Source organism: Ursus americanus, chromosome 3 (genome assembly GCF_024610735.1).
Source record: "Ursus americanus isolate L20-20 chromosome 3, mUrsAme1.1.p, whole genome shotgun sequence".
Taxonomy (NCBI): Eukaryota; Metazoa; Chordata; class Mammalia; order Carnivora; family Ursidae; genus Ursus; species Ursus americanus.
Genome location: NC_142129.1, coordinates 48146813 through 48170148, shown reverse-complemented (window position 1 = coordinate 48170148; position 23336 = coordinate 48146813).

Genomic DNA, 23336 nt, shown 5'->3' with positions numbered 1-23336 from the left:
TCCCATTGCTACTACCTGAGGTAAGGCCATGGGCATCTCTCCCCTGGGGCTCATGTTAGCCCCTTCACAGACACCTCTGTCTCCACTTCTGTCCCTCTCCAACCACTTCTGCATGGAGCAGTCAAAGACATCTTTTTTTTTTTTAAGATATATTTATTTATTTGAGAGAGATAGAGCGAGCACGAGTGGGAGGAACAGAAGGAGTGGGAGAGAGAATTTCAAGCAAACGCCATGCTGAGTGCAGAGCCCCACACAGGGATTGAGCTCATGACCTTGAAATCATGACCTGAGCCAAAGCCAAGAGTAGGACACTCAACTGACTCCGCCACCCAGGTGCCCCAAAGTCATCTTTCTAAAACTGGAATAGAATTGTGTGATTCCCTGTGTAAAACTCCAGCATGACCTGCAATGTCCTTTGTGATCTGGTGCTGGCTTGTCCCTCCAGTGTCACCTCTCATTACACTCCCACTCTGTGCCCCCGCTTCCAGAAACTTTCCAGCATTGCCACTGGACTTTTGCACCTACATTCCAATGCCTGGACTACCCTCCCACCCGCTCCCTGCTCAACCAGGGTTGCTGTCTCCTCCGAGGGTCGACCCCAGACTCTCCAAGTCTTCCCTTCCATTCTATAAACTCTTTGAAGGCAGAGACCATAAATAATTCATCTTTGCACCCCAAGCACTCAGAATGCTGCTTAAAACTGAGTAGGAACTGAATTAAATTTACTTGACTTTTTTTCTCTCGGCCTGGCAAAGAAATATTATGACAAACAGGAGGGAGAAGAACATATGATTGCTGACTTTGAACAATTCAAGTGCTATTGTAGAGAAAAGGGAATTCTGTGTTCCTCACAAAAAAGTAGAAACCAAGATAATAGGTGGGTTTTCAAGGAGATAACATTTGAAGTCCATAAAAAGGAGATTTTAGCAATTAAATCTACCTAATAATGGCATGGATTATCTTGAAAAGTACTGAGTGCCTCTACTGGAAATGTTCAAAAATAGGACTTCCATGTCCACTTCTCAACAATTCCTGCAGAGGCTATGCTTGGAGTACATGGACTCCCACTGACTCTAAAGTTCTGTGATTCTAGATGCAGCACAAAGAGAATTATTTTACAGTGACTCCGAATTTGTCCTCTAAGACCTTTTGATTGCTTCACCAAGATGTTTTCTGGCGAGCAATGACTTGACATGTGTCTGAGAACCAGTGTATAGTTGATGGTGAGTGGGAATCCCTAGGGATGAATCTGGGATTCATAAATCAAGAGGGCCTAAGGAGAAGGTAACAAGGCACTCAGGATGGGCAGGTGGCCTGCTAGGGCTGGGGCAGACCCAATTCAGAGCACAGGTGGGCAAAGGCCTGACTTCTAGGAGTTCCTGGGGGGAGAGGGTAGAGCCGAGCATCATGAGAACTTGGCTCCAGGAAAATGGCAGACAAGCTAGGCTCTTAGATCTGGTATTAGATAGCACAGGGACTCTAGATTATAGAAGCACTGGCAAACACAAGTCAGGACCCCACTTTCAGGCAACTGAGACAGAAGGCAGGCACAGCACCATGGCAGGACTGTGATTGCTATGTCTGGGGAGTAAGAGGTAGGCTTGCTTACGAGCACCCTTAATTACCAGCCTCATCTACAGATCAGAGTGGGAGCACAGGAGGAAGTCAGAGTGGCTGCTGAAACACCAACCAGCTGGTCTGGAATTCTTCCTTTCTTCCACCTCTCAATAGGAACAGGGTTAGTTTCCTAACTGGGATAGTGTTTGTTCCTTCTACTTGAGGTTATGTGGCTGTACCTATGAGTGAAGAGAAATGTGGAGACATAGGAGAGTTACATTTTCACAGCTTAGAGATTAATCTCAGTAGGTCACTGAGTTGATGGAGCCTCAGTTTGAGAAAGAGTTCCCTCTACTGGCTGATCTAAGCCAGGGTCTGTTAGCTCAGGGTATCTCTTCATTGTTACAGATGTGTTTAAGATTAGAAATTTAATATACTGAGTATAAGAAAATCATTGCTAGGTTTTAGTTAATTTTTATGATTTGGTTAGAGGTTCTTGGAGTCTTCCTCTTTCCCTCTATCAAGTTTATTAAGGTGTACTTTATATTAAATAAAACACACACACACACACACACACACACACCCCTGTGTAACCACCACCATCACCACAATCAAGATATTGAACATTTCTATCCCTCCCAAAAGTTCCATCATGCCTTTTGTAGCTAATATCCATCCCTGATCCTTCATGTCTCTGGGCAACCACGGATCTGCTTTCTGTCAATACAAATTGCATTGCCTGTTTTAGAATTTCAAGTAAATAGATTCACATAGTATGTACTCTTATGTTTAAATTCTATCACTCCACATAATGACTTTGAAATTCATTTATATTATATGTGTTAGTGGCTTTAATCTTTTTGTTGCTGAGTAGTATTCCATTGCACGAGTATGTCAAAATGCATCCATTTGCTGGTTCATAGCCATTTGGGTTGTTTCCACTTTGGGGCTATTATGAATAAAGTGCCACCGACATTTGTATACCTTTTTTGTATATACTTTTTTGTGGACATATATTTTCATTTCTCTTGAGGAAATACCTGGGTATGGGATTGCTAGGTCCTATGATAGGTGTATGTTTAACTTTATAAGAAATTGTCAAGTTGCTTTCCAAAGTGGTTGTATATTCCACCAGCAGTATCTGAGAGTTCTAGTTCCTTCTCACCCTTGTCAACACTTGATATTGTCAGTCTTTTTAATTTTAGCCATTTTAGTGTATGTATTGAATACATGAAAGTACTCGTTAGATTTTATTTTGGTTTTGCTCTTCTGATGATAAGGTCTTGGAGCATTTTTTATTAAACCTTTTATTTTGAGTCAATTGTAGATTCACAATATGACTGTAGATTCACAGCAGTATGAGAGGTCTTATGGATCTTTTACTCATTTTCTCCTAATAGTAACATCTTGAAAAACTGTGGCACAATATCAGGACGTATTGGATCCTTTTAAAAATAAACACCTCTCAAAGTTTAATAAGTAAACAGATACCGGGAACCATCTGATCATGCCCTATGCTCAGTTGTTGATGAGACAGGCAGACTATGGAGCATTGGAAGCTGCCCGAACCATAATGCTAATGAATACTCTGAGCATTGCATTTCAGGGACTAGAAGAAGCACCAATCTGTTAATACTGGCAGTGCTCACTCTCAGTGCTTCCAGTCGGAAAATACAATATGTAGAATTTCAAATGAGACAGCCACAACGAGCAAGCAAGACTCAGTGAACGGCAAGGAGACAGACAAAACTAAGGCACAAGAGTTATTACTTAGAGCTCTGCCAGTGAGACCTTCACTAAGTTCGTCTTTGTTTTCTCACATTGACGTTTTTCATCTTTCTGACTTTGGGACTAATTGGGGGTGGTTCCATTCATGGATAATGAAATAACTATGAACTTGGGTTAGCCCCCAACCTCATTTGAGCTAATAGCTTAAAATATTTGGCTAGATCCCAAAATAAGTAATAAAGTGAACTGATTTGAGGTTTAACTTTTCATGCTTCCCCTGCCCATATCTGGTGGAAGGACTGATGAGCAGTGAAATGGCTACGATGCAGGGAGTCTGTGGGAAGAGGGAGAGAAAGACCCAGGTAATCTTCAGCCTGCATAATTAGCCCCTGTCGACTCTAGAGTTGATGGTAATAAGAGGAGGCAAATCCTTGAGATAAAGGTCATAAGATACTCCTAAGTAGAAGTAAAGACAAGGAAGGCTGAAGAACTAAACTTACTATAATTGTGTATGTAATTAAACAAAATAATGAGAAAGAAAAAGATGAACATTTGCTTGATGAAAAACAAATGTAGTGAATCTTTCCACATTTCCTCTGGCATCTTCCTTCAGAAGATGGCCATCTTAGCATAGTCCCCACACTGTTGTGAAAGGACAATCACTTCTGGAGATCATTTGTAATATCATGGCAAAGTCAAGGTCTCCAAGGTCAGCATCCCCCTTTCCATGTCGGACGGCTGCACCATCCCTCCTCCTCTTTCCTTGCCTTAGTCTCTGAAGGGTCTCTTTGCCTTCCCATGTGAATTTGTCCCCCTGTACCCTTGATTGTTCCTGCCTGCCATTGATTCTTACTCTAGCAGGAATCTGCAATCCTGTTTGAATCTTCCCCATCCTTCAGACACATTCCTCAGGCCTGCTACCCTCTTCCCTCACTGACCTCCACTTCTTCTGACTTTCATTAATAAACATTTCTAAATAGCAGTCCACACTCTTCAGTTATTTTCCTCTCCACCTATGTGTCTCCTTGACCTTGGGCAAACTGCTGGCCTCCCTTACACACACTGTTTTCTCAGGGGGGTCAGCATCTTCCTTGTCACTGGGGCCCATGGCCTTTTCTCTGGTCTCATCGCTCTGGTCTCATTGGACACTATGGATGCATCCCTCCCGTGGGTCCCCCTGTGCTTCATGGGGCACCGAGCTATTATTCTCTTCCTTTGCTCCGTCTCTAGGATGTCTTTGCCCTTGCCTCTGTTGAGTCCTGTGCAGTAGTCCTCTTCTGGGCATTTTTCTCTGCTGTCTCTATCCTTTTTCTCCCAATAATCTCATGTGCTTCCTCATTGCAACTATAGCCTCTAACCAGATGTCTTTGAACACAATGATTATATCTTTCTAAGGTCACCTTTTCTTACTCTACTTAGCACTGTACATACTTGTCAAATCGTAGGGTCACATCAGGCTGAGATTGGGCTTTTTGGTTTTTTTTAAGTTTATTTATTTAAGAGGCACCTGGGTGGCCCAGTTGGTTAAGTGTCTGCCTTCAGCTCAGGTCATGATCCAGGAGTCCTGGGATCAAGCCCTGCGTTGGGCTCCCTGCTCATCAAGGAGTCTACTCCTCCCTCTGACCTTCCCCCTTTTCATGCTCTCTCTCTCTCTCTCTCTCTCTCTCACTCTCTCAAATAAATAAAATCCTTGAAATAAAAAGTTCATTTATTTAAGTAATCTCTACATCCAACATGGGGCTCGACCTCAAGACTCGGAGATCAAGAATCACGTGCTCTTCCGTCTGAGCCAGATGGGCGCCCTGAGATTGGGCTTTCGATTCACCTTTGTACCTCTTGCATAACGTCCTAAATATAGTAGAGGCTCAGATGACATTTGCTGAATGGCGTTATCTTACCTATTGGGTGTTGGGAGCCCTCAGCTAGATGGCCAGCCCACAGTGTGGTGAGACCAGGCCAATTAAGCCCATCACCCCTCCCTTCCAGGATGCCATCCCAAGTAGCACCCCTGGCCCAGGACATTTGGTGGTCTTGCCTGTATCGGTTCTTGTAGATGAGAGGGAAGCCTTCAGGAGAGAAGTCCTGGGAGTAGTTGAGCCGTGATTGGCACCCCCACACTGTTCCGAGCTGACAACAAGCAGGTATGGCAGCACTTGCCCCTTCCAAGTGGCATCTCATTTCTCGGAGGTGACTTTTTATTGCTTTACAGAGGGGGCATGCTGACGCGAGAGAGCCTGCTGGGAGTCGCACCTGAGCCTGGTGCCCGACTGCCACAGACAGCTGGTTAGCTTAGGCGAATTTTACAGTTAAATTGTGCTCTGCCTGGGAATTGGAAACTACCGCAGAAGGACAAATGCAAATGAGAGTCTCAGGCAGGGCAGGAGCTTGTGAAGAAGCGGCCCCGCCGCAAAATCTGATGTCTCTTGGGTTTGTCTTCAACTATTGTTTTCGGAAAACTTAGGGGCCATTTTCCAAAAGGCTTTTAGAGAGGAGGGAGATGAAGAGCGTGGGCTTTGGGGCCTGACAGTGGCATGGCTGTTGTAAGTAGGCATAGGCCACCTGGGTCGAATGCTGGCCCCATCCCTTTTGGGCTGGCTAACCTTGGGCAAGTGGCTTTCAGTCTCTGAGCCTCTGTTTCCTCATCTGTACGTTATAAATAATAACACTTGCTTTGTTGGGATTAAAAAATATACAGATAGAAAAACCTTAGCCCAGCACTTGGCATAGAATAAGCCTTTAATCAGTTTCATCATTATTATTATTATTACCTAAGAACTGTGAGAGGTTGGGCAAGTCCCTTAACCTCATGGGGCCCTTTTCTCTGTCTCTTGAGTGAAAAAAAGATCTATGAAGTGTTTGGCACAGGATGGTCACTTCGGGGGGGGGGGTGAGAGCTGTATTATTAATATTGTTATTCTAATTAGCCTGGTGTCAGCAAGTCTGCTTCGCTTACCTTAGGGCAGTGGGTACCTGCTGGCTATTCCCTGGGGAGCAAAGTACCCTAAAAAAAAGCAGGAGAAAACTAAGTCAGCGCAGGGTTTCAGAGAAAAGGTTTTCAAGTCAGATGGGTCTGGCTCACAGCTAATGACTTGACCTCCTTTAAACTTGGTTTCCTTCTCTGAAAAAATGCTGATGGTTGAAACATGACAGCATTTACGCAGGGTCATGGTGAGGATTCTGTAGACTGTGACTGCAGAATGCCAAGGAGAGACTCCCTGTCACCGTCAGTCTTCATAGAAGAGAGCCGTGGTTATTGAGTGTGTGGGATTTCCTGCAGGATTCTCTGGGAAGGGCAGGAGAGAGGAAGCGGAGGACAGGGAGCAGGGGGAGGGGGGAGGAGAATCAGAGAGGGAGGAGAGAGAAGTTTGGTTAACAACACCTAAAGGAGATGCTAACTTGCAAGAGACAAGCCCCGACTGTGCATTGAGACGGTTTTTTACTCTCTTTATGCCTCCTGCACATGTCTCCCACGGTGCCAAGCCCTGTACTCAGAAACCCAACAACAGATACTTATGGAATTAGAAGCTAGCCCAGTGAGAGTTCATGTGTTTGCTCACTGCTGCAAGTTTCCGGAACTCAAGACCATGGAGGTGCAGTGCCCTTCTAAAAGCCTGCGTCTGGGGAACCCTGGCATGCCCGCCATCCTTCGCCGTCTGTTCCTCGGACCAAGAGGATCTCATAAAGCCTTAAGGGTCGTGGTTTGATTCTTCCCCAAAGAGGTGGCATGAAGCCCAGAGTGGATCTTTTGTGAGACTAACAGCCTCATCCAAAGTTCATAAAGCAACGTGTCCCCGTGGCCAACGGTTACGGCAGGAAAGGAGAGCAAGAGGAGGGCGAGTTCTTCCGAGCGCCCGTCAGCTGCAAGGACAGCTTGTGGCCCAGGACCGAGCGCGGCCGGACCGGCGTCTGCTTGCCAGCCAAACTGCAGAGAGAGGGAAGGGCTGTTTGTTTTCCTTCCAGAACAGGAATTCTCAGAAAATCGATTCTCCCTCATTGACAATGCATACTAAGTGATTGAAAGGCCATTAAACCCATTAATGGGGTGCTCTTTAAATAAAATAAGTCCCTAAAAGGCATCTTAGACTTGGTAAAGTCAGTAGAGCTGACAGTGTGCTGCGCCTGCCCAGGGACCATAAATATAACAGAACAAATACTGGGGGGGGGGGGAGAGGGCGGGCAAACAGAGGTTGAGGGAATCAGGAACAATGAATAACTTGGAGCATAAAGGACAAATGTTGCCAGACAAGCTTAATGGCTTTTATTTTATTTTTGACAGGATTTACAAAACGGGTAGATGAAGGGAAGTTTGCATCTTGATTTCAGTTAAACATTTGGCACTGCATCCCACCAAATTTCATGCGCAAAATTAATTCAAATTGTCTTGGATGGAAGCGTGGTCACGTGGGTTGAAAATTGGCTGGCGCTCGGTGAACAGCAGGGAGAGGAAGGTGGCCCCCTGTGGCTGGCCTGGTGGTAAGGCCTCATTTTAATTTCTGTCAGAAACTGGGGCTCCTCATTCTCCAGCTTCCCCCTCCATAATAATAAGAACAACAACAGCTAACATTAATTGATCACATACAATGTTCCAGACACTTCATCTTACTGAGACCCTTTGTTCTTTTTGCCCCTTCCATTTCTCTCTTTACTTTCCATCTTCCTTCCCAAGCAGCTAGTCAGCTGTGTGGATCGCCTCAGGAGACAAATGTGATTAGAATGTGGACGATGCATGGCAAAGAGAAAATGTGTGGGAGAAGCAAGGAGAGGGCTTCCAGCCTCTGACTAGAAACCAATTCCCCTGAGAGACGCTGGTGAGCAGAGGGGAAGGTGGGGCCGAGGGCGTGGGGCCCTGCCTCCCATTTCTTAGGCAGAGCTGCTGCCTATGTCTCCCACCGCCCCTGAGAGGGAGTCTCCTGGGGGCAGTCACAGAGGCTGCCACCACCAGCAAGGCTCAGAAGCAGAGAGTGGCCAGGTCCAGATGGACCATTTGGCCGAGAACATCGACCTCTCAGCGTGACCTTCAGGGACTGAGGACGGTGAGTCAGCTGCTTGCCGTGTCTCCTGTCCTGGAGAGGTGAGGACTCAGTAAGAAAGTGAGTTGAGTTACAGGACAATTTTTTCTGGTGTATTTAAGATTGTGGAGGAATTGGCTGCGTTATTCCTCACAGAAATGCTGTGAAGTGTGGCTCACCAAACAGGCACGGTGAGGATAAGTAGTGGAGCCAGATAGGAGCTCAGGCAGGAGCCTCTTCTACTGACATTTTGCCCTCACTGACGGGTGGTAGGAACCTGGTTCTAGTCCAGGTTGCTGTTTCATGTAAGGCAAAGACCACTTAAAGTCTTTGGTGAGTGGGAACAAATTTGGGGGAATAAATAGCCCAGCAGGAGAAAGCACATTATCCACAGAGCTCTGTGTTGTTTTATGGTGCCACCATAAAAAGAGAGCTGGCTGACTGACTGACTTCTTTCCTTCCTCTCTCCCCTCCTCCCTTCCCTATTCCTTCCTTCCTTCCTTCCTTCCTTCCTTCCTTCCTTCCTTCCTTCTTCCTTCCTTCCTTCCTTCCTTCCTTCCTTCCTTCCTTCCTTCCTTCCTATCAAAGTGTATATTGGGAGCCTGTTGTATGCCAGCCACAAGCTTGAGTCAGGCCCAGTGTCTGCTCTCTGAGGGCTGCTGCCTGGTGAGGGGACACACACATAAATGGGCAATTTATTTCAGGGCTGTTTTTATTTTTAAATGCCCTGAGCACATTATCCTTCTTGATCCTTCTTCAATAGCATTGAACTTAGTTTTTTCAATACTGGATTCAAAGTTTAATATTTGAATTTTTAATAGCCAATGAGCTATATCAACATATATTTGCTCAATTGAGTTTTGACAAAGGTATTGAAGCAGTTGGGAAAGGGTAGTTTTTTCAATAAATGATGCTGAAACAACTGGATATTTATATGGGAAAAAAATGAATCTTGACCTTTATCCCACATTATACACAAAAGATCATTGAAAGGGCTAATAGACCTAAATAAAAAGCTGGAATTATAGAACAGAGAAGAAAAGAAAAGATCACATCTTCATGATTTTGTCTTATTTAAGTTTTCTTAGGACACAAAAAGCAGTAATCATTAAAAGAGATAAATTTGGGAGTGCTGACAGATGGTAGCTACACTTACTGCGGCAGAACTGCATAATGTATAGAACCATCAAATCGCTATGTTGTACTTACGAAACTAAAGTAACATTGTAAAAAAAGATAAATTTGACTTTGTATTTGACTTGATTAAAATTATTCTTTGAAAGACACCATGAAGGAATGAATAAGCAAGCCAAATAAATGTTCACAAAACATATATCTCACCACAAAACAAAAACCTGTATCTGGAGTATAGAAAGACAGTCTTACAATTCAGTCATTAAAAACTCAACTCAGTTTTTAAAAATGGGCCAAAACTATGAACAGAAATTTCACAAAAGAAAATGTGTAAAAGGCCAAAAAGCACATGAAAAGCTGTTCAACATTTCATCTCATCAGGGAAATAAAAATGAAAACCACAACAAAATATCACAACATGCCCATAAGAACAGTGAAACTTTAAAAAGACTGACAACACCAAGTGTTGGCGAGTGCGTGGAGCAACTGGAACTCTCGCACACTGTTATGGGCATGTGAAGTGGTCCAACTGCTTTGGAAACAGCTTGGCAATTTTTTATAAAGTTAATTATACCATTGTAATTTACTCAATGATTTTAATCTTAGGTAACTAATCGAGAGAAATTGAAACATATATCTCAGCAAAAATTTGTGCATGAATGTTCCTAGTAGCTTTATTTCTTTTTTTTTTCTTAAGATTTTATTTATTTGAGAGGGAGAGAGAGAAAGAGAAAGAGAGAGTGTGAATGAATGGGGGAAGGGGCAGAGGCAGAAGGAGAAGCAGACTCCTGGCTGAGCAGGGAGCCCGACATGGGGCTCGATCCCAGGACCCCGGGATCATGACCCAAGCCGAAGTCAGTTGCTTAACCAACTGAATCACCCAAGTGCCCCATAGTAGCTTTATTTCTAACAGTTAAAAACCAGAAACAACCCAAGTGGCCATCGACTGTTGAGGGAATACGCAAATTGCAGAATAGCCTTGCGATGGAATACTACTCAGAAATAAGGAGAAAAGAATGATTTGAAGCATGAAACAACATGGATGACTCTCACATACAGTGTGCTGAGAAAAAGGAGCCAGATACCAAAGACTACATAATGTATGATTCCATTTCCACTTAATCATTGAGAAAGTAAAACCAGTCTGTAGTGACAACGGAACAGAGCAGTGGTTTCTTAGGGATAGCGTGGGGAGACTGACTGCAGCAGTGTACAAGAAAACTTTCTGGGGTGTTGGAAATAGTCCATTTCTTACTTGAGGTGATTGTTATATTAGGGGTGTGGTGCATACATTTGTTAAAACTCATTGAACTGTATAAAGAGGGGACATTCTATTGTATGTAATTATACCTCAATAAAATGGATTTAAAATGAAAAATCAAAATTAATCACAAGCATTGAATAAATAATAGTATTTATTTTTATTAAGGGTTCAAAATATACAAACCAGTTTCTTTTTTTTTTTTTTTAAGATTTTATTTATTTATTTGACAGAGAGAGACAGCCAGCGAGAGAGGGAATACAACCAGGGGGAGTGAGAGAGGAAGAAGCAGGCTCCCAGCAGAGGAGCCCGATGCGGGGCTTGATCCCAGGACTCTGGGATCATGCCCTGAGCCAAAGGGAGACGCTCAACGACTGAGCCACCCAGGCACCCCTACAAACCAGTTTCTTAACCAGATTTTCTCATACATTGAAATAGAGAAATATTACATAAGGGAAAAACTCCACATCTTGACCATGTTCTCACTGCCATCTCAGGCTCTGGAAAACAATGATGCATTCATCACAGAAGTAAGAAAGAATAGGAGAGGAAGACCTCCCTTATAATCATTCCAAGGATCATTCGATTCCTACTTAATTGAGTTTTTCCCTGCCCAGATGCCCAGGTGAAGTAGGAAACTGGGTATTTATCTACACGGCACGACAAATTCATAAATACTAAATTCGCTTCCTCCCGTCTTCTTCCATAATTTCCACAGTTGTGTAGAATGTAGAACAGATTGGTCTCCATTAGAGCCAGGAAAAGGGAAGGGGACTTGCCACACTGGCTTAAGAAAACTATCTGATAAAAATACAATTTTCTTTCATTGTCTGGCAAAGTGGCAAAGGGTTTAGAAGTAAACATACTATATATTTTGCTTTGAGCATTATATTTCATTGACAAATAGTATAAGTTTTATAACACAGGCTGCTGACATCTGTTATAAACAAGGTTTTGGAATAGCTTTTGGGCACATTCCCCCTCACCAAATCTAGATTAAATGCCTTCGTGCTGTGGGCTGGATGCCCATAGTGTGCTATGGAACACACGTAGACAACAAAACTGTGTGCAGCAAGTGCGTCGGGGAGGAAGAGTCCTGAGGTTCGGAGAGAGAAGGAATTCACTGTGCAAGTAAGCTACATCACCCTTATGGAATTTGGTATGTTGGCAAGAGTGAACTTTTTGTTTCTGTTTTCCAAGTGACTGGCCTCATGCATGACTCATGTTTTAGAGAACAGGGGCAAACACCCAACTGTGTGTCTTCTTGGTATCTTAGATCATGAAACAATTCTTCCCTTGTAAGTTCCTTAAACAAAGGATACCCCTTCGCCGAGGCTCCTCTCTGGATCCAGGGGAGCAGCCTTAGTTGGTGGTTTGCATGTGGTTCTGGATGAGGGCCCCATGATCAGTATTTGCCTTCACCCTTGCCTGTTTGGGGGGTAGTGGATAGGCTCAGCTGGTCCATGGCCAATAGGATAAAAACCCTGCCCTGTGTAACTGTTCATTAATATGTTGTGTGGGGGAGTGTGGCGGGGGCCAGCGTCTTTGCAGATCTGCTTCTCACCCGATATCCCCGTAGAGACAGGGGAACTGTTTTTCTCTGATGAAAGAATAAGTAAGAGAAGCCTAAGAGATGTCCAAGGTCACCTTCTATGCACCATCTGGGCAGGCAGGGCTTGTCCGTGGGATTAATCTGCTTTTGTTTTTCTCTGTACTATCTTCAAAATATAGACAGTTTCCAAAGATCTAGCCTAGGTCTTTGGCTCTGCTCTTGACCCTCGGCAATCCCACTCACCCCACGGCTTCTTCTTTCATCTGCACCCATCCAGTGCCTGACATTGAGTCTATGAAGGTGAATCAAACTCACTTGGGGCTCTGTGGATGCTCACGATCATACAGGAAGCCAAACGTGGCCCCCTTATTAGGTAACTAGCTTATTACAGAGGTGTGCTCAGAGGATAGACTGCAGGGAGGCCTGACAGCAGGTGTGATCCAGGGGGTCAGGGCAGTGTTTGTAGAGAAGTGATGATCTTGAAAGACATATAGGGAGTTGGCCGGGGAGAAAGGGTCAGAGAGGGGAAGGGCATTCCAGGTAGAAGAATAATTATAAGCAAAGGCATCAAACTGCCTTGGGGAATTATAAGTATATTGGTTTGAATTAAAATATTCATAGCAAATTCCCATAGAGCTCTTACTATGTGCAAAACACTGTCCAAGATTTTTTTCTTACTCCTACCTATCCTTCAAAGCCCAACCCAAATGATGCTTGCCCTACCAACCCTTTCCTGATCTCTCTTCATGGAAACAACCTCACTTTCCTTTGGACTTACATAGCATTTGACTTGCGACATTTATTTCTTTATCTTGTAGTTTAGTTAGTGAAGTATCTCTGATACACTGTATTTGGCTATATGCACCGAGAGCCTGGAAACAGGCAGATGGATGCGTGTTTCACCTCTCCCTCAGAGCACCCAGTACAATACCCTGCACATGGCTGCTACTAAAAAAATTTGCTCATCACTGAATGAATAAGTGGATGAGTGAACAGACAGTATCGTGGTAACTCACTATCACTTTTTCTTTCTTGAAACCACTAGCTGTGTCTTAAGATTCAAATCCCCTTTCTGTAGTAGGATTTTTTTTTTACAGGAAAAGATGTTCTTACCCACGTCCAGGATCACTGTACACATTTTAACTTGGCTCAGGTTTACCCAGTGAATCAAGTTTTTTTGGTGGTCCTTCATTTTCCTAAATTCACCTTCTTTGTATAACTCCATTCCTAGAAAAGCTCTTTACTTCCTTATCTTTCTTTCTGCCGGCTTTCAGGTTCCCCCTGATTACAGTGTCTTTCTTGGAATCTCCTCACCACAGCGGATGAACCCCCTGAGTTTTGCCCAGAGAATGTCTCTATGGTCACTCCCCTGATACACAGTGTTTCTCTCCTCCCACTTCATGTCTCTGACCCTGATTCCTTTAAGTGTTCCAAGGCCTTCTCACATTTGCCCACACCTTCCACCTCTCCTAGAACTCACCTACCCCCTCACCCCTGAAGAGTCTCCGCCATCTTGGTGACACAGACATCATGTTCATTTCCAGGTCTCATTGTTTTCTCCCAGGAAAGCTTCAGCATATCTAAAATCAACTGTTTTCCTCTCACATTCTGAGTAATCTTAGGGTTTCTTCCATTCCACATATCATGAAAAACACTTGGCTTAATGTCTCACATAGTAAGTTGTGGTTGTTTTTACTTACATTCTCTCGTATCCCCTCATAGAAACCATTCCCTTCAGCTCCCTCAGATAAATCAAAGCCCAGACTTTCATTTCATGGACATCAATATTAATTGAGCACACATTATGTGCCAAGCAATGCAAATAGTTTGGTGGGGAAGACAGATGTGCAGAGAGAACTCCATGTGTTTAGCGCCCAGGTAACAAGGAGCAGGGGGCGGGGGGAGGTGTGTGCTGGAGGAACGGATGCCCGAGTTCAGTTGTGAAGAAGATGGAGCCAGGTGCATGGCACAGGATGGCAGAAGGCAGAAGAGTAGTGGCGGAAGGGGAGGGGACATTCCAGACAGAGTGGAGAGAATATAGGACCGGTCTTGTTTATGAAGCCCTGTCTCTCTCTCAGCGCTCTTGCTAAATTGCCTTGGGTGTTTCTCCTAATAAGCATCTGGTCTCCCCAGCTCTGCTGTTAAGTGTCTTCAGAACAAAGATGCTGCCACTTCCCTGGGATTGTGAGAAATTGCTAGAAGTAGCAAGCACTATTAAGAAGAGCAGATGTTGGGTAGGTGTTGGAGGGATGAGTGAAAGGTCTGCAGAGGCGGGCTCCTTTAAATGAAATGGAAGGTTTTGTCCCCGTGTGTAAAGATAGCTCCACTCGTGCCTTGAAATGAAGAGTGAACAGACGATCAATAGCTTCTAGCTTCTGGCCTGGGTGTGGTAACATCCAGGCCATTAATATGCTGTTGGGCCCTTTCCACGGACATTTGTTTCCCAAAGCTGTGCTACAGCATTTCTGAGGTCCTTGGCTTCCTCTCCTACCGTTTGCACACCCTTGGAGAGGAAGGGCTCTCTCTCTCTCTGTTTATGAACAAGGTAATGTGTGTCAAACTGCCTTGGCTTAACCAGGCAATTGTGCACCTTTAAAAGGTACGGGGAAATGTTTCTCTGCGGTCAGATTGGCCCATAATGCACATCTGTTCTCTTGACCAAACTCCAGCAATCTGCCCTCGCTTAGCTGCTAACTCGACAACCTGCTCCTGGCCGGTGGCCCAGGCTCAGCAGGACAGTCTCTGTGTGGCCAGCCGGCTGGGTTTCTGGCTGTCCAGAGGCGGGGGAGGGTGGCAGTCAGAGGACTCCAAATTCATGGGTCCTCATAGCTTCAGGGCATCCCCAGGAAATCTACAAAGGGCTCAGGAGGGACCCCGGGGGAAAAGGAGAGTGGTGAAAAGGAACTGTCTACGGAGAAGCAGTGAACAGTGCCTCAGCGAAGATCAGAGTGGAAATAGAAACCAGTATCTGCTTGTTTTTCCTTTTAGAAAATGACCTATGAGGGGGTTGAATTCAATGAAATGCCAGACACATTTTTGTCCTTCCCCGAACTCTGGCTTTCCCCGAATTCCATGCATGGGTTCTACACTTAAGTAAATCCCTGTGAACGACTCGCAGCCACCACCAGGAACAGTGTGGAATTAAGCCCAGTTGCCTTCATGGAGGATTTCATTTCTGAAGACCACTTGCCCAGCTGCTGCCACCACTCCCCTGGATGACTGTAGCCCGTCACCTTGCTTCTGCTCTTGCCCCACTGTGGACTATTCTCAACACAAATGCCAGGATTTGCCCCTTAAAATAGGGCAGACCCTGTCACATCTCGGTTTGAAACTTTCCAGGGGCTTCCTCCCGACACAGAATAAAAGTCAAGAGCCTCATACTGGCCATCAAGGCCCTCCTCTTACTCCCTCCTGCCCTCAATTCCTTCCCTACCCCTCGCTTACTCTGATCCAGCCACGCTGACCTTCTGTTCCTTTTGTTGGGCACTCCTCCCCCAGATGTCTTAGCTTCTTTGCTCAACCGACCCCTTAGGTCACTCCCTCACTGTCTTCTGGTCTTTGCTCAAATGTTGCCTCTTCCACGGGGCCTTCTGGTCAGTCCTGTTTGAAATTGCTCTCATGGTCGCTCAGCACTTCCTGTTCCACGTCCCTGTGTTGCTCTTCCCACAGTGCTCATCATCCCCTGACATAATAGAGATGCTACTTTTTGATTGTCTATTTATCTCCAACTTGAGTTTTGTCTGCTGTGGTTCACTGCTGGATGCCAGTGCCTGGAACAATGCTGGGTACAGAACTGGCACTCGGTGAAAATTGGTGGAATGAATGGATGGCTGAAGGAAAATGGAATCAGCATGAGCTGGGGATGTAAGATAAAAACCTCGAAATCTGAAAAGATAGGAACAGTGAAGTCTTCTGAGAACAAAAGAGGACCCTGGACTTAATCTTAGGCTGTGAACAATAATTAGTGCAGGACATGACATAGGAGAGGATTGGTCGGAGATGATAACAACACTCCATTCAACATTCTGGATGAGGATATCATACTCTGCTCAGCACTCCATTAAGAAAGAGAAACCCCTGGGAGATGCAGGTATTAGTTATGAAAAGTAGAAAGGAAGAGTTCAGCATGAACATTCATCTGCTTTTTCATTTAATTTTTTTTAAGATTTGTTTATTATTTGAGAGCGAGCGAGCACGTGCATGCTCATATGGGGGACAGGGAGGGGCGGAGGGAGAGAGAGAATCTCAAACAGACTCTCCACTGAGCACGGAGCCTGACGCAAGTCTCGATCCCATGACCCTGAGATCATGACCTGAGCCAAAATCAAGAGTCGGACGCTTAACTGAATGAACAACCCAGGCGCCCCACTTTTTCATTTAATAAATACTTAATGATTATCTGCTCCGTGCATGTCCCTCTGAGGAGGCTATGGAAAACTCCAAACAAATCAGACACCTCCATCTGGCCCCACACACACACACCTTTTCAGGGGGATAAGGTGAACACACATTTGCCAAAAACCCAAGGCAGGATGTAACAGGTGCAGAAGTTATTGTGGTTGGGGTCTGGAAGAACCGTTGGAGAAGATAGCACCGGACCTGGGCCTGGGGGATCTGTATGAGCAGACCAGGGTGTGGGAGGGGGCAAATGATCTGTTTCTCAGCCCTCAGTTTCTTCATTTGTACGGCAGGTATAATCCCAACCCCCACAGGTGTTTGTCACAAAGAAAGGGGGTTAAAATTGTCAAGTCTCTGGCACAGTGGCTAGCAGAGATGACGCGCTTCATGACCGGCGGCTGCCGCAATGAGCAATGTGGAAGGGGACCAACGTTGCCTGTTCCTGAGTTTGCTGATGAGTTACTCCCTTTCCACGTTTCTGCCCTTGCACCTGCTTGCCGACAGTAGGGTCAAGATGAGGCTCCTTTGTTATACCGTTCTATCGGGACAGTGATTTCTGTGAGCTTTCGCTGAGCACGTGCGGGCCACGGCATGGCGTTAAAGGAGCTAGGAGGGAATTGTGCAAAATGGGTAAGACCCGGTCTCAGGGTGTTCACAGCCTGGAAGTCCCAGTTCTTGTTGCATGGTGGGATTTTCAGAGAAGTCATTTCATTCCATCCTTCACAAATCCTTAGCGCCCTTCCATTCTAAAGACACAAGAGGACACACCTGGGAGGTACAAGGCACGTCTTCCTGTCAAAAATTAAGCAGTCTGAGAGCGTAAGTGTGGGGGAGGCTGAGGACTAAGGGGGCTTCGCGTACACAGCCAGGGGGATTATAAATTGACACTATCACTTTGGAAAACAATTTGGAACTGTCTGGTAAATTCGAACATCCATATATACCTGACAACCCAGCAAGTCCACGCCTGTTATACACCCGGAGAATCTCTTCACATATGAACTGGAAGACTCATGAAGAGTGAAAACAAAAAACAAGGCAAAATTGGAAACAGCCCAAATTTCCATCAATTTCCATCAACAGAAGGCTGGATAGGTAACTGGCAGTCTTTTCATATAGTGGAACAGTCTATGGGAATGAGCCTAACTAAATTGTGGCCATCCACGTCAGCCTGGCTCAATCTTGGGTAACACTGCATGAACAAAGCAAGTATCAGGAGGCTACTTAAAGTGTGGTGATAATGCTGAAAAGCTTCAAAACCAAACAATATATTATTTAGGATTATAGATATAACATATAAATGATAAAATTATTTTTAAAAAAGCAAACGGTAAGCACAATTTGGGACAGGAAGGGAGCGCAGGGCACAGGCATGTGCAGCAATGTTGGCAATATTCTACACCTTGAGCTGGGTGGTGGATTCATCAGCTTTTGTTTATTTTATTGTTTCTCTTCCTATCTGATATTGCATGCATTACATCGCATGTGTTCTTATGAATGTATCAAACATCGCATACCATTTTTTAGCCTGGCTTTAGAGGCAGGCAGGCAGAGGCCTGAATCTCATTTCCCACACAATCTTGGGTTGTTACTTCCCTTCTCAAATCTGTACTACTTAAATCTATCGTTTTTGGGGAGCTTACTGGATGCTAGCCACCGTGCTATGTACTTTCCATCTGCTACCTTGGTTAGTTCTTGCAAAGTCTCTTTGACGTGGATAGTGTTCCCATTTTACAGATGAGGAACTGAGGCTAAGGGAGGCCAGTAAACTCACGAAGGGCTCAGCTAGTAAGTGGCAAGGCAAGGATTCCAAGACAGGCCTGACTCAAAATCCCTGCCTCTAACCAGACACCATAGTCCTTCCACATTGTTGAAATCAGGGTCATTTTCATACTGCATCACCGTGTTGATGAGTCCTGAGTGCCAGTGCACCTGTGAGGCTTGTTGTAAATTTAAAGGCCTGTGGAGTTCTAGGTGCTGGTAGGAGCCCCCAGCCTGTCCCTCTAACAAGGGGGCTCTGTGCAGTTGGAGCTCCTCGAATGCCCCTGCCAACCTCAATGCCTTTCAGACTCAGAGGGGCAGGCACGCAAGCAGGAGCTGAGGGTATGGTTCACGGGGCTTCACCCTGAACTAGCTTTCCTGGGGGCGTTTTGGTGTCTGCAGCCTTGAGAGGCCGGGCCTTGGAACAAGGAATCCTCATTCCAGGTTGGATCTTAAATGCCCCTCAACTGGGAACACAGGGCTGTGGTTCCGGTGCTTTTCCACACTTGCGAGGAAGCTGTGCGTTCCTGCTGTGCTTGCCATGGTGGTGTGAGCCCCTGTGTGGAGTCAATGCTGTGTGGGACAGGCACCCACATGGGACACTAGGGGGACAGGCAAGTGGCCCAAGGGCTGGTTACCGCAGGCACTTTGATCACCTTCAATTATAGCAGCTTAACTGGCTTCTTTCTCATTAGAAATATGGGGACAGCATTTAATGCCCCCACGGGCCTCTTGTCTGGTTGATAAAATCTTCCCATCTGTTTCCAGCAATGGATTTCTCCAACGTCTTAAAAGCCCAATCAGAGGCTTTGCCTTAACTAGGGGAGAGCCAGGGTGTGGGTGGTTAAATGTGGGAATTTCTGCTGGCTTCAGCAGAGTGGTTTCTGGAACTCACCGGTTTGGGCTTTTTTTTTTTTTTTTTAAACAAACGAACTCCGAGGTTAGTTCCCTTTCTAATTGATTAATCTCTCATGCTCAGTAATTACATGTATTTAGAAAGTGGGTAGGATTTGGTTCTCCTGGAATAGAACTAATTTGCCATTTGTGGTAAAGAGCAAAATTCAAGAGTCTGTGGTGTGCAAAGCAAATGTGCTTTGCCTTTCTTAGATGTACACCCTGGGCTTATGATACTTGCACTAATCGTAGCTAAATTAGAGCAACTGGCTTGTTTATTTTAGATAATTTATAGCCATTCTGTGTTTTTTCCATTTGCTTTAGAGAGGAAAGAAAAAGCCACCATTTGTAGAATGCACACTACGTTCTGGGATTTTTATGTGTATTATTTAATTTCGTTCTCATGACATCTCTGGAGGAAAGCATTATAAGCTCTATTTCACAGATGGGAAACCCAGCAAAGAATGTATCATGTTCAAGTTTACAGTTACTAGAGGAGCTGGGGTTTGACCTCAGGTCAGCTGGCCCCACAGCCTTCCGCACACTGCTTCCCAGGCCTTCCAGTGTGGGCCAACCTGGGCAAAGACAGTGAGGGTCGGAGCAATGGGGAGGGGGGTGGTTGGTGACAGCATGGCTCTGTGGTTTGGGAGGTTGACTGCAAACCTTTCTGTTACGACTCCATGTGGTGATTAGTTTCTTTCCCCGTGTAGTCACTTGGTCTCACTCGTATTTTGTCTTGTAATTTGGTGTTCCTTTGAGTTCCCAACCCAGCTCAACCACTCACCTTCTCCACGTAACAAGTTTTTCATTGATAAAACTGGGATAATGATAGTGTTTACTTCTTAGTTGCTGTGAGTTAAGTAAGTCACCACCATAACGGGTGGTGCCAAGTAAGGCTCAGTAGGGGGATCTGTTATTGTGGCCAGCCCCAAAGTGCACACCTTCTGCGGCCAATCAGAAACAGCTCGTCGTGGTCTGCAAACCTTGAAATTCCTGAGTCTGTGTCAGAATATATTATTAAGAAAACATGACTCTAAGGTACTCTTCCTATTTGGAAAGTGACTGCTGGCATTGGATTTTATGGCTTTCATAAAATGTGTTTGTTTGCTTTCTAGAATGTATAACTTGGACAAGTATATTTTAAGCTCCTTATTCTTTGCAATGAGTGCGTCTTTCATTCTCTTGCCTGCTGCCAAATATTTATGTAGTATTGGATGTGTTATTCACTTATTCAGTGAATATTGAGCCCCTGCTTCATCTCCCTAGGGCCTCGGAATGTATCCCCTAGGTTCCTGTGCACAAGGAGGCCAAGTTCTAGGGAGGGAGACATATACTTCCATAAATAGTCATATCACTCATATCACTTCATATCACATATAGGAAATATGTTGGAGCCAGGAGAGGAAGCAACTATCTATGTCTGGAGGAAAGGGGGAGAGCAAGGGAGACTTTGAGATGGAGGAAACTCAGGGAGAGGAATGGGAAGCATGTGACATTCTTTGTCTCAAGACTAAGGGGTGTGATAGGGTCAAATGCAGGTTACATGTGAGGGAGGCAGAAAGCAAGCCAAGTAAGGCCAACAGTCCAGATTAAGAAGGAATTTCCAGGCCATGCCAAGGATCTGGGGCTTTATATGTACACACCCAGAAAACTTTACAGGGGTTTAATGGTGTGGGAGCATCAGATTTCCATTGTAGAAGGAAAGAGGCTGAGACTGGAGGCAGGGAGACCAGTTAATAATAAAAAAAAGCTTGTGTTTTAGCTCAGTCCTCAGAAGTACCCTATGAAGTAGGGACTGCTGTTACCACTTTACTGATGAAGAAGCTGAAATACAGAGAAGACAGTATCCCAAGGTTCACACAGTGACTAAGAAGGGGCCACTTAGATTTGAACCCTATCAGCATGACTCCAGAGCCTGCAGACATAAATGCTAGACAATCTTACTGGAACTCTGCCATCTAAGAAACTATAATAATAGTCCTCATGAGAAATGGTGAATACCGAACCACCTGTATAGCCCTGAGGCTGCAGGATAGGGCGACAATTGTCCTCTGTAGCAGAGGTTGCTACGTGTCCACTCAATATCCATTCTCTCTTTTAGAACTCCCCATTTTTATCTGAGCACCTGACTGCCTGGTATATAGGTTATAATCCCCAGCTACCCCGCAGCTAGGTGTGGCCATGAGGCAAAGTTTTGCAAATGAAATATTTAGAAGCGCCGTATGACAGCTTCTAGAGAATTTCCTCATGATTGGCACATGCCCTTTGCCTCCTTCTTCCTGATCCCTTTCTCCATCCTGCTTTGTGGAGTGTGGACGTGGTGGCTACCATTTTGGATCATGGCAGCAGGAGCCACTCCCTGGAAGGAGCACGGACAGAAGCAGAACTCCTACACCATCTTGAACTGCCTTCCCTGGGATTTTCCCTGAGAGACAGGTAACATTTTTATTTTGCTTCAGACAGTGTTGTTTTGGGTCTTTGTTACTTCCAGCCGAACCTAATTCTTACCAATACATCCCCCAACTTCCTAGAGGAAAATGATATATGTTGGAAATATGATAAAATAGAAGGATGAACGTAGACGACGTCAACTCTGCACGTTGTAAAACAAAACTCACGGTTCACTTTGTTTGGCAGCAGTTTAGAAATCTCAACATTTTTGTCAAGGTAGACAATGAAAACAAGGAAGGCTATGATCAGTGGAAGAGGTGGACCTGACTTGCCAGTGTGTCAGGGTCAGGAGACACTCATGTGCCAGCATCCCATTGTGTGGGGGTCATACTCCCCGCTACCACCCCGAGGAAAGTGATCACCTGCAGCAGATTTTATTATTAGTTCCCCACCTGTGCCCTGTAATAATAGGATTATACATCCACTCCCTTCGCAACGTGACATTGGCAACGCCTCCTTGTAAAGTAGGTGGAATATACATCCCCTTGCCATTAATTTCAGGGCATCCCATGCAACTTGCTCGATCATTAGAATGTTAATGGTTGCAATACAGGTAGAGGCTTTAAATATGCTTGGGTGGTTCTATTTGCTTCCTACATTTCTGCCATGTACTGTGAGAAGGACGTGTCCTTGAATGAGACGCTCATGTATGAAAATTCGTGAATGCTCCTTTTAAGTCAGTATAAAGATGTGAAGATACCAGCCTGCAAACATCATGATCCAGAATGATGGCAGTGATCCTTTTATTTTGGTGGCAGCTTCATTCACATATAATTCAATTCCATACGATTCACCCCTTTAAAGTATACAATTCAATGGTTCTTTGTATTTTTACAGATCTGTGTAGCCATCATCACAATCAATTTTAGAATACTTTCATCAGCCCCCAAAGAAACCCCATGCCCTTTAGCAGTTACCTCTCGCTCCCCAAATTCCAGTCCCCTTCTCCATCCTCCATCCTCCATCCATCCTCCATCCATTCGAGGCAACCACGAATACCCCTTCCATCTCCACGGATTTGTCTGTTCTGGACATTTCATATCAATGGAATCATACATTAGGTATTTTTTGTTACTGGCTTCTTTCACTGTGCGTAATGTTTTAAAGGTTCATCCATGTAATAGCATGAATTTTTACTTCATCCTTTTTATTGACAAATAATATTCCATTGTGAGGCTACACTACATTTTATTTATCCATTCATCAGCTGATGAATTCAGTGGTACTTTTGCGTCACCCCAGAAATATGCAGAAGGAAGGGGAGTGGTGTCATGTGCTGATACTTGACGGGACTGGTCACGTCCACATGGTGTTACACCCACACCATAGTCCAGTTCTCATTGTAAATAAATATGTTGCCATATGATTTAATATGCCAGTTTCTCTGAGACCTACTAACATGAAACAGTGTCTCCAGGTACAATCAGCTTACAATTCCACATAGCTCATGGAGACCGAAAGTGTCTTCCCACGTAACTAAGTCCATTCCTCTATGTGGGCCACTGTGTGATGCTGTCAGAATTCTAGTGTTACTTCCTCCTTCATGGCCTGTACTCTTGGATATCTTTATTTCACTGAGTCAGCACGTTTA